Genomic DNA, 12,769 nt, shown 5'->3' on the forward strand with positions numbered 1-12,769 from the left:
AAATGTAAAAAAAAAAAAGCCGGAGCCGGGTTCGGAAAAATAAAGACTGATACATAACACAGGCTTGCGATGTTTTTATTTTCTTGAAATGTTTGCAGGTCGACAGCACTTCCTGTACGCTGAATTCGAAAATTTTATCCATTTTTCTCCATCACGTACATATTTTCACAAAATGTTTTATGTATTTTTACATAAGTGAATCACTTTACTGAAATCTTGTTACATTTTGTTAGGCTTAAAATATTGACAACCACTGGCTATAGATTTCTCGAGACCAATAGCGACTTAAGAGTCTCATCGATCGTTCCAGAACTCACGAGAAACACACCACTAGTATTCGAACGGTCAAAGGCCACGTGACGTACCATTTCTGGATAGTATTTATTTATGCGTGCATTTTGACATTATTGTTTTTCTTTTCAGTATTGGCCCGGCATGGCCAAGCGCGTAAGGCGCGCGACTCGTAATCCGAGGGTCGCGGGTTCGCGTCCGCGTCGCGCTAAACATGCTCGCCTTCCCAGCCGTAGGGGAGTTATAATGTGACGGTCAATCCCACTTTTCGTTGGTAAAAGAGTAGCCCAAGAGTTGGCGGTGCGTGGTGATGACTAGCTGCCTTCCCTCTAGTCTTACACTGCTAAATTAGGGACGGCTAGCACAGATAGCCCTCGAGTAGCTTTGTGCAAAATTCCAAAACAAACAAACAAACTTTTCAGTATTACGTATTCGTTGCTACGGCAACAAAAGGTTGTTAAATGATCGAAACATATCCTGTTGTACTTGTGGTAAATTTGTTGTTACGAAACAAAGGCAAAACATTACATATTTCGTTAATAAAGCGTATTGCATGTATTTTGGAATAAAACTTGGGAACCAAAACAAATCTTAGGCTCCGCACAAAGTTTGTGCAAATTTTTGTCGAAGAGATGAGACAACGCACTAAATGTTACGAAAAGAAAGACCATAACACGTGGTTCTAAGACTAAAAGACGTAGATTTTACAAAAAATCAGGATGAATTTTTTTGGTTTTGAATTTCGCGCAGAGCTACCCGAGGGCTATATGCGCTAGCCGTCCCTAATTTAGTAGTGAAAGACTAGAGCAAATTGGAAAATCATTATGTTAAGATGAAATTCAAGTACCTAAATTCAAAGCCATTTGATGCTCTTTATTTTAGCATTATGAAAATATATTAGGTTTCCTGGTACCATATCAACAGCTGAGGAAAACTTCGCAAATGTAAGAATGTGTTTAAGTTGAATAAAACATATGCCAGATATGCAATGGCAGGGGAGGGACATGTTGTTGCACATTTGCTGGCAATATGTAAAGGTCAACTTATTCTTGATGACGAGAAACATCACTTATACTGGATTATACTTTCCCTGAGACTCAGCACATGAAACAAAAAAACTCAACACATTAAGAAACCAAATAAACACAGCCACAAATTTATGCTCACCCGATAAATTAACGTTGAAATCAAATAAAATAAAACAACATTTCATTAACATCAACAAATTTCCTCAGAAACCCGAGGGAAAACTTATATGCACACACCTAGATCAACAACAAATAAACAACATTAAGTCCCAGGATGCAACAAACTACAAAATCTCCTAATGCTGCTTACCATATGTTCCCGATATCAGCGAAAAAATATCTATTTGGAAAAAAACATTTAACAAAACACAACATTCCAGTGAACACCAAATTTATTCAAAAACCAGGTACAAAATTAAAGTCCATATTATGTAAAAACTACAATGACAAACACAAAACCAACATAATTTATAAAATACAATGCAACAACAGCCACGACTTCTATACTGGAGAAACAAGCAAAAAAAAGGGAAACTATATTCAAAGAACGCAGGAAAACACATTCACATGTTTTTTAACAATGATAAATCAAATAAACACAACATAACCACGGAAAACTTCCAGATACTAAGTCAGGAAACAAAAATAAACAAACGCAAAATCAAAGAAGTCCTACTTATACAGCAACTAAAACCAAAATTAAACAAATATACGGGAACACCTTTATACCTATACTAATTAATAACCTAACATCCAACTGCAACGCCTCCTACAATCCTGTACCCGTTTATACTCTCGTCCCTGAGACTGCATCCAGCAACAATCAGTTACAAACTCTCTTTGTTAACCTGAAGATGACCAAGGAAGGTCGAAACGTTGTTCTCTGCTTATCAAATAGTGTTAATACCCATACCAGCCGTTCTAAGATACAAAGATCAACTTACACAAAGAGTATGCATATTTATGAAATGAATTGGTGCTTTGTCTCTAGTGAAGTAAATTCAACATTTTTAATGTTTTAGTTTTTGAAGGGGGTGGTTAAACTGTGTAAAATGCAATACAATAGTTATGTATATTGTTCAAATAATATTTGTTTTACGTCATTTAACTAGAGATATAGTGTAGTTTTGTGTCACAATATATATATATATATTATTATGGCTAATGTATCATACTATACTTATCATGAGTTAGTTAATAGTATTTTCTATCCACTATTAGGTCTATCATGTATCTCTTTTAAACTATAATAGTTATTCACGTACATTCCTTTTGGTTGTCGTCGTTCTTTCATGATATTTATTATTTTCCATTGTTTTGCCATATATTGCGAGTTATATATTGATTGTGTTTTGGTTTAGTCTGCAGATCTAGTAAGACAGACGTTATTTGAAAGTATTTATATATAACCGATGCTCTTTCTATGTTCTATTTCATACAGAGTCCGGATATTTGTATCTTCTTTCCAATGAGCTTTTTTAAATTGATGTTGTTTATATTCTAATGGAGGTTCATGATCCAAGATACACCAGATAGGTAAATGATTACTGTCTAAACCAAAGCCTGCATTAAAATGTAAGTGTTTAGTACTCATCCACAATCCTGTATATTTATGATTGTTCTCTCCCGGCCCAACTCAGTCTGTGGTCATTTCGTTGTCCTGGTGTTAATTTGATTTCCTAATTTGTGGTACTATTTTTTCTTATCCTTAGCCAGTCTCGTCGATAGATAGGTAGATAAAACCAGCTAATGGTTATCAAGTAAAGTCTACTTATAACTCATTCAATGGTAAAACTGTTTAAAATCAATTAGTTACTTGTATTTGGGATCTTTAGGATTAAAATCTTTAAGTTAGAAAAACGGAATTATCTTACAAAACAAATAATATAAAATCGTGATAATTTTAATATTCAATTCTTATGACACCACTGAAACTTATACTGTTATTGTCAGCTGTGTTTGTTTTTATGATTTGTCCCCTGCCCTCAAGTGAGTCAGCAGTAAGTTTACTGACTTATAACGTTAAATTCGGTGCTCGATTCCCTGTAATGGACAAAGTTCTGATAGCCAACAGCGTACCTTTTCTGCTAAAACAAACAATCGAAACACGTTATTCACATATAACCAATTCATCGTTATTTCAAAATACATAGTGTATTAAAACTAGCTTCATATAACACTGAAAATTCGAATTTCGAATGCCGCAGTGAGAAGAGAAGAGGTGACCTATTGTGTAGCTTTGTGCTTAACTACGAACATTTAGCCTATGAGAAATACAAATACAACATTTTCTGTGCAAATATGCAGAAGACGAACTCTCTATTTATGAATATATAAAGAAACAAATGGAGACGCCACTATCAGTCCTTATGTGAAACTGGAATATACAGTCGTGATACTAATGTATAAATTGTAAAAAAGGGGTTATATTACAGTGTTTACACGTACGGATAGCTTCAATTGTTAGATAATGATTTGAGTGCCTTTACCACCTGGCCATACCGGACCTTGAGAATACTGTTAAAGCTACACGCGTAATTTGATAATTGAACCTATATTTCGCTGTGTAAAGACTAGAGAGTAGGCAGCTAGCCATCACCACCTACCCCCCAACTCTTGGGCTACTCTTTTATCAACGAATAGTGGGATTAATCGTCACATTATAACGCCCCCATGGTTTGGTCACACCAAACGCGTTCGCCCTTTCAGCCGTGGGGGCTTATAATGTGACGGTCAATACCACTATTCGTTGGTAAAAGAGTAGCCCAAGAGTTGGCGGTTGTAACTAGCTGGCTTCTCTCTAGTCTTACACTGCTACATTAGGCAGGGCTAGTGCAGATAGCCCTCGTGTAGTTTGCGCGAAATTAAAAGCAAACGAACAAGCATTCTCAAGCTTGCCACGCCCTCATTGTATTTACATTTTTAATGAGCTATGAAACATAATAACTAGATAATACTACTGGTAATCATAAAATTATTTTTTTGTTTTTTAGTATTTGCAACCTTTAGGGTACATGTGGGCTAAACGGCCAAGTCAAAAAATTCCAAGGTTCGGACGTAACTATCCCTAATTTAGGCGAATGTCTATCACGTATATAAAGAGTCAACATGTCATTGCAATGTCTTATCGCCGACTACAAACGGGCTTAAATTTGAGGTCGTCTGATAAGCAGGCCCTGCAAGCTAACCATTAGACCATGTTTAGCCCCTGTTTTCATTCTTCTAATAAAATACGTATAGATTACGTCAATGTGTTGTATTTGAAATATTAAACAATATTCAAAAGAAATATGAGTTAAAATTATAGTTCCTGAACCACGTGTAGTTCAGTGGATATGATTTCGGACAGAGAAGAAACAGACTCAACGTTCGTTCCCTTTTCCGGAAAAAAAAATTGCGCTCCACACTTCAGGGTCGTGGGTGCACTTAAAAATGTATGTCCCTATTTCGTCATACAAAAATAGCCTAAGAACAGGTGGTTGGCACCTTTGAATAACTGCTTTTCTTCTAGTCTAGTCCATCAACTCAAAATGAAGAACAACGACTAAACCAAGATTGTGTTCATGTAGTTTACGCGAATATCCGAAAACAAATAAACAAGACATTTCTATTAAGTAATTGCGTGCATTTTCGTCAATTCGCCCTCTTTTTGTTATTACTGTATCTATCCAGGAAACTATAACATGCGATTCACCAAAATGTCTGTATATCCTATTCACGAATCATGAAGTATTTTCAACGTGCCATCTATGGATATTATGCCTGCCAACACTTGCTTTTAGGTGAATGAATGTGTGTATGTTTTCTTATAGCAAAGCAACATCGGGTTATCTGCTGAGTCCACCGAGGGAAATCGAACCCCTCGATGATTTTAGTGATATTAATCCGTAGACTTACCGCTGTACCAGCGGGAGACTTCTGGGTGATGCACGTTGACTTGGCTCACATGATTTTTTTCTTTTCTTTGTAATTGAAAGGGTTAATGTTTTTCGGAAGAGTTTCTGTTTTCGTTTCTTTTTCAGATCAAATGTAAAAACCTATTTTCATTGTATTAAATAGAAAGTTAAAATAAGAATTATAAATGAAGTCTTATCATTCGCTTATCAAGCAACAAGCTAGTAGTAAATCAGACAAAATAACTAGATTGGGAAAAAATTATAATAAATAAAAATTCTTCATGAGACAATAAAATTGTTTTGTCGACCACAGGGTGCACGCACGTGAAATGCCGCAAAAATAATAGTACACGAATTTCGTCCTCTCATATACTTGCTTCCATTATTAATGTCGTGATACAAGCAGTGAATGTATAAATGTTTAGCTGAAAAACGTCACGTACGCTCAGATACGAAACAAAATAACGCTGAACAATAAAGGGTGGACACAACACCAAAACCTTTTTTTAAATATGAACAACTCGTGTTCGTGAGTAAATGAAACGTAAACTAAATTACTTGAATATTATTTGTATTACAGAGTGTGCAGGATACTTGTAGATAACATAGTACATTAAAAATAACTAGATTTATACATGTAAATGTCTACATGTGTTCAAGGGCTTATTAACCACTAGGCTTTCAAGGCTAGGGCTTAAGAGCACAACAATTTGAGGGGCGCACCTTTGGTATAAAAATGTCTTACAAAATTCAAAAACAGGTTTCACAAAAACAAATCTACATCCATTTCACTGCATTTAAAGTTATTGATGCTCTCGTGTTGGTGGATTATTTTCCTGGTTAGCTATTCAACGATTGGGTCTAGAACGTTAGTTGACCTTGACACGAATGTAGGTATGTACATTCATAAAATAACAAACCTCAACAGCAAAATCACATGACAAAACAAAACATGTGAGCATTTTATTTGTTACCTTATTACTTTTTGTCTGTTTATATGGTAGCACGAATATCCAACATGACAGAGGCCTGCAGAAGTTTTTCTCTTTTTTATTTTTTGAATTATGGCTGTAACTAATACATTACATGTCATTTTTAATTGGCAGTTTGTTAATTAGATACTGCCATTTTCGCGTTAAACCTCACGAACATTTACGTTACCTTCTTAAAACATTCAGTTCCCGTGAGCCAAAAAGGATCAGTTGAAGATTATATATATATATTGATCCCGTGAAGTACTCTCGATTGCTTACACTATTACAGAACCTATTTCCCAAGATATTTTTAACAGTAACCGTATATGAGAGGGCAAATAGTTCTCGAGTATTTATGAAATTCTGATATTGTGCGCAAATAGAGCGATTTCTGTTTTTCACACATGCGTAAATCAGATTATAAAACCACCTGTATAATTTATGACCATTCTTGTAGTTGCCCGAAACGTAATGAATCCATCACTTCATGGAGTTTAGCTCACATTAATGTAATTTAATTTCTTTTTACCACCGAAATTGTCTTGCTTCTATTATGGTATGTGAGTTTTTAAGGCCTAAACCTGCAAGGCATTCTTTTTTTGAGAAGCATCATGAAGCAGTTTTTGGTTTGAGTATTATCCATTCCTTCATTGGTACGTGCCTTATCTGTTATAAACATTGATGACCATGGTCCCTCATCCACATTGATCTCTGTTAGTCTGCTGAAGGCCTATGTTGGTATACTTGTTTCTATCCAGCTACTAATGTTATTCGTGCATGTGAGCCTTTGTCTCCATATTTTAACTTCAACTCGTCCTTTTTCCTTTTGCTGGATCATCTCTACACTCTTTTCTCACTAATTAACCCTAAACGAAGAATTAAAAACCGTATAATTTTTCTGTGTAATACAGTGACTTTCCTCGCGACACATACGGATTGCTTCATATGAGATGTACTTGCGCAGGCTCCCCGAAAGTTTTCTGGTGCAGGACGGTGAATTAAGTGGGTCCTATGGGTTACATCATTTTATCAAGGTTTCCTATTGTAATCAGCAATTTTTCTCTAGATAACATATCTACAAACAATCTGACACACAATTCAATAATGTAATAAGCTATCATATACACAGTCAATTCGTAACTACGTTCGTCGTTTGATTACAATTTAAATGATGCTGATTGTATCAGGTATGTTATAAATATATATGCACAAAATTACAGATATGAATTATTTTATGCTATGACGAACTGATTGTGATAGCAAAACGCTTAATGGTCATTGTTGAAACTGTTGTGACTACCTACAGATGGCAGTTAGAGCCGATGATCAGATGGTTCAGGGTTCGAGACGCGATGATGTTAGGTACGTCTCACCATTACGTCTGTATGTGCTTTGTAAAAGTGACAGTCAATTCCAATATTCGTTTTGAGGAGGATACTGTTGGTTAGTTGCCATCCTCATGACTAATAGTGAAATTCTGGGATTATACCGGAAATTTATGGGTTTGTGACATGGGCCTGGTATGACCTCGTTGTTATGGCGCTTGAACTGCAAGTTACGGATCGCAGGTTCAATTCCCACCCTAACATTCTCGCCATTTTCGCAATGTAAGTGTTATAAAGTTATGGGCAAGTCCCATTTTCGTTGATAAAATAACCACTCAAGAGAAGGCAGTGGATGGTGTTGACTATTTGCCTTACTTTTAGTTTATCACTTTTCAATTAGGGACAGCTAGCACAGATAACTAACGCGTGTCTTTGCGCGAAATTCAACAAACAATTGTTTGACACAGTCATTTAACTCGTGTGTTTCAAAAGTCTCTTTCAAACTGGAAATACTAACAGTGTATTCCACATGATGTGCATACTTTATTAATGACATCATTATTATAAGCACTGTTGTTTTTATAACTACGAATCCAAAAAGACATTAATACTGTAAACAATTTCTAACTCTTTCAGTATTTTCTACTCAAATCCTATGATGTGTATAACATTACACTTTTTATCATATTATTCTAAAATAATAGGCTTATGTACTTATCATTTCATGATGTACGTGAACGCTTGCAATTTGTAGTGTTCTGTTATGAAGGTTTAGGCGTGGTTCTACGAAGAAACTCTTATTCATCAGTGTGCCTGAAGAAAAGAGTATAGAATTTAGAAGTTTCATTGGAATGTCTAACACACAACGATTCTGAATACATAAATAATATATCAATTTGAGGGCAAAGTATCTGGTTTAACGGTGCTTTATTCAATAAGAGATGCCTTTACTGACACAGGGGAATGTCTGCAGCTAAAAATTGGGTTTCTATACACGTGGTGGGCAGAGCTTAACTTCAAATAAAAAATCAATAGGAGGCTATAATGCAGGACTCTGGGAAACTTATTCTCTCTTACAGAAACCCACTTGCCTTAAAGCAAAGCGACACTGGACTATCTGTTGTGTCCACTTCTTGGAATCAAACTCCGGAATTTACTGTTGTATGTGTGTGTGTGTGTTTCTTCTTATAGCAAAGCCACATCAGGCTATCTGCTAAATCCTCCAAGAGGAATCGAACCCCTGATTTTACTGTTGTAAATCTGTAGACTTATTGCCATCCCACCAGGTGAACAAGTGTGTGTGTGCTTCTTATAGCAAAGCCACATCGAAATATCTCCCGAGTCCAAATCGCACCCCTTATTTTACTGTTGTAAATCCGTAGGCTTACTGCTGTCCCACTAGGTGATACAAAAACAAATATGCTAGCTAAGTATTAACTTAATCAGTGTTGTAGCTAAATGGTTCTGAACATCTGACAGATATTTTAATATAAAAGCTAGATTTGGGGTAACTTCACGTCGAATGTGAAAACAACATCGCTAAAAGGAAATAACAAATGTTATTACTTTATCAAAATTCATAATATTAATAATTTTGTCCTCCAAAACAAATATAAAAGAATCATCATTATAGGGTGTTCTTTCACTCCATTATGGAATATCCAGGCACTATCAGCAGTCGTTTGCGCTAGAATTCACAGCCTGTGTGAAAACGGACCCAAACCAGCTCACAGGCTCTTGGCACATCGGGGAAATAGGTTTGTTTTGAATTTCGCCCAAAGTTACACGAGGGTTATCTGCGCTAGCCATCCCCGATTTAGCAGGGTAAGACTAGAGAGAAAGCAGCTGGTCATAACCACCCACCGCCAACTCTTGGTCTACTTTTCTACCAACGAATAGTGGGTTTTACATTATAACGCCACCCCGGCTGAAAGGGCGAGCATGTTTGGTGTGATGGGAATTCGAAACCGCGACCCTTAGATTACGAATCGAGTGTCTTAACCACCTGGCCATGCCGACCCTGGGGATATAGGTGAGAAGGAGTTGAACACATATTGTATCCATCAAATCTCAGAGAGACTATGTATGCTTTACCTATATGTAAAAAATAAATGAATGTAGTTAGAATACATTCTGTACAACCTGGCATTACTCATAAGCTACATTATTTTAAAATAATTTCTTTACCGAAGAATTAGAGAATTGCCACATGTACGAAACAATGTATAGTAATGAATGAAGTATTTATCAATTTTCAAAGTATTATTAAATATTTTAATTATTTTAAAATTATTTCTAGTCTTCTGAATATTATCAGTATTCTAATAATTGTCAGGATTATTCTATTGAAACGTATTATCAACTTCTGAGAATTATTTGTATTTTCTTCCTAAAGGCAACACAATAAGTTAGCAAGAAATAAGTTTATGTATTGGTTCATGATTAGTCTCCCATCCAGACTTTTTGAGAAGGCTAAAATTAACAGACGTGTAATTGATTTCCACGTTCAAAAATTCTTCTAATTGGAAGAATCAAGTTTCTAAAAGTTATACAGTAAATGTATAATCCTCCGTTCACATTTCACAGAAATTGTATAATCCTTTCTTCACACTTCACAGTAATTGTATAATCCTCTGTTCACATATCACGGTAAGTTTATAATCCCCTGTTCATAATTCACAGTAAGTGTATAATTCTCTGTTCACATACCATGGTCAGTGTACAATTCTCTGTTCAAACTTTTCAGTAAGTGTATAATTCATTCTTAATACTATACAGTATCTGATTCGCTATTCACACACCACAGTAAGTAAATATTTGTGATGTATTCCATTTCTAAGGATCCAGTTATTCATGGAATAAAAACTGTGTTTAAGTTAATCGGAATTTTAAAACTTCCGCGTAACATCTGTGATATTTAACTACATGTAGACTATTGTACATTTCACATTTGTTAAACTTGCAGCTTTTCACCGTTTCAAATATCTAACATTTCTTAATCGAAAAAAACACAATGTTGACAGTTATTATAAAATGTAACGTAATGTAATACTGAAATATCAGTGAGAGAATCTTGCTGTTTCTTCATTGTCTCAGACAACGTATTTCAGGAAGAAAATAGTTGCATTTTCGATGTCTGAGGCTCTTCGAGCTTTCCTCCCAGTGGCATAGCAGTATGTCTAAAGACTTACAACGCTAGAAACCGGGTTTCGACACCCATGAGGGCAAAGCACAGATAGCCCATTGTGTAGCTCTATAGTAGATTACAAACAACCAAACAAAGACTGGCTTCACATTTCAGTGTTATGGGTGTTAAAAGAGTGAAAGTTAAACCCCACCATTCTATTAGTCATGAGTAGCACATGAATTCTTATTTGGTCAGCTGTATTCTGTCAGATCAGAATTAGGAGCATATATATACCTTTCTGTAGTTCAGACATGTTCGAGCAAGCGATGTGGTAAGTAGTGTGATTTTTTTTTTTTTTTCACTCTTCAGAATTATCCAAGGTAGTTTCGAAAATACGCGCATGTGATATGTTATCATAAAGTGCAAGGTGCTCGAAAAGTCTGAACTCATAGACCCTTCAACGTACTTAACAGAATGTGTTCCACAGGTCGTCCTCGTAATTCAAAACAAATTAGAATTAACTCGACCTACCATATTTTGATAGCGCCATCTGAAATTAATAAAATCTGCAAATCACCTATTGTTCCAGACTTTTCGGACGTCATGTATTATCACTCCATTAACATGAGCTTTGAAAATTAGCACTAACTCAGGGTTCGTTGGTACAAGGTTTTACGTGTTACTAATTCTAACTATAAAAGAACTCGTTTGGTTTGGTTTGTTTAGAATTTCGCGCAAAGCTACTCGAAGGCTATCTGCGCTAGCCGTTTCTAATTACAAGTCGAGAGTCTTAACCACATGGTCATAAAAAGAACTCGTATAAATGTATAGAAATTTTCTATCGACACCAATAAATAGCGCTGTTTAATGCTGATTTCTGGCCCGGCATGGCCAAGCGTGTAAGGCGTTCGACTCGTAATCTGAGGATCGCGGGTTCGAATCCCGGTCGCACCAAACATGCTCACCATTTCAGCCGTGGAGGCGTTATAATGTGACGGTCAATCCCACTATTCGTTGGTGAAAGAGTAGCCCAAGAGTTGGCGATTGGTGGTGATGAGTAGTTGCCTTCCTTCTAGTCTCACACTGCTAAATTAGGGACTGCTAGAGCAGATAGCCCTCGAGTAGCTTTGCGCGAAATTAAAAAAAAACAAATAATGCAGATTTTAATAAAATCATAAAAACGTTTTGTTTTTTATTTTTGCTTTTGTTCGCTCGGTATTCCCCAGACCATTATTTGACATGTCTGAGTTTGTGCGTGTGGATTGCTGGCGATACCTGAAGCGATTGTCACCAAATCTAGTATTAATCCTTGGAATCTTCCAGGAAGTAAAACTGTTTTCTGTTTCACCGTTGTATTCGTTATTGTTGTTGATAAAATGTATTAGTTATCTTATGGTTTATATTGTGCTTTTGCTTCAACCACGGTTACTTTCCTTTGCATATGAGTTTTGATTTTTATAATCCTTTTCATACAACTCTCAATGTGTTATTCTTGAGGTATCACTCGTGTTTTTTTATATATTATTTGTAAAATAATATACTAAAGAGTGTTGAACTAAGTTTTCTTTATCTTCTTTGATCTTCTCCTTTGGTAGGACACTCGACTCGCAAACTGTGGATTATGAGTTCACACCTTATCATCGAACATGCTCGTCCTTTCAGGCCTGGGGACGTTAAAACGTATTTTCATTATTTGTTGGTAAAAAGAGTAGTCCAAAAGTTAGTTGGCAGTCGATAGTGCCATATAGTTGCCTTTCCCTCTAATATATATAACACTTCGAAATTAGGGACGCTAGCTGCCTTCCCCTCTAATCTATGAAACACTTCGAAATTAGGGATAACTCTCGAGTAACTTTATGCGAACATCAACAAACATATAAATACTTTTAACAGACGAAATGGGTTAAATTCGCTATCAGATGTCGCAGACACCAACAAAGACTTCTTAAGATATTCTAAACAAAGATGTTTTCAGTAGAAGAACGTTATGGCGTTTATGACGAGAAACCCACTTGAAGTGAAAATGTATTTTCAAGACGACTGGTATGGGTTTTAGCACTTTAATTAAACTAAAGTATAGAACAATGTTTCGGCCTTCTTAGGTCATCTTCAGGTTAACTAAGATGAT

This window comes from Tachypleus tridentatus, chromosome 3 (assembly GCF_004210375.1).
Source record: "Tachypleus tridentatus isolate NWPU-2018 chromosome 3, ASM421037v1, whole genome shotgun sequence".
Taxonomy (NCBI): Eukaryota; Metazoa; Arthropoda; class Merostomata; order Xiphosura; family Limulidae; genus Tachypleus; species Tachypleus tridentatus.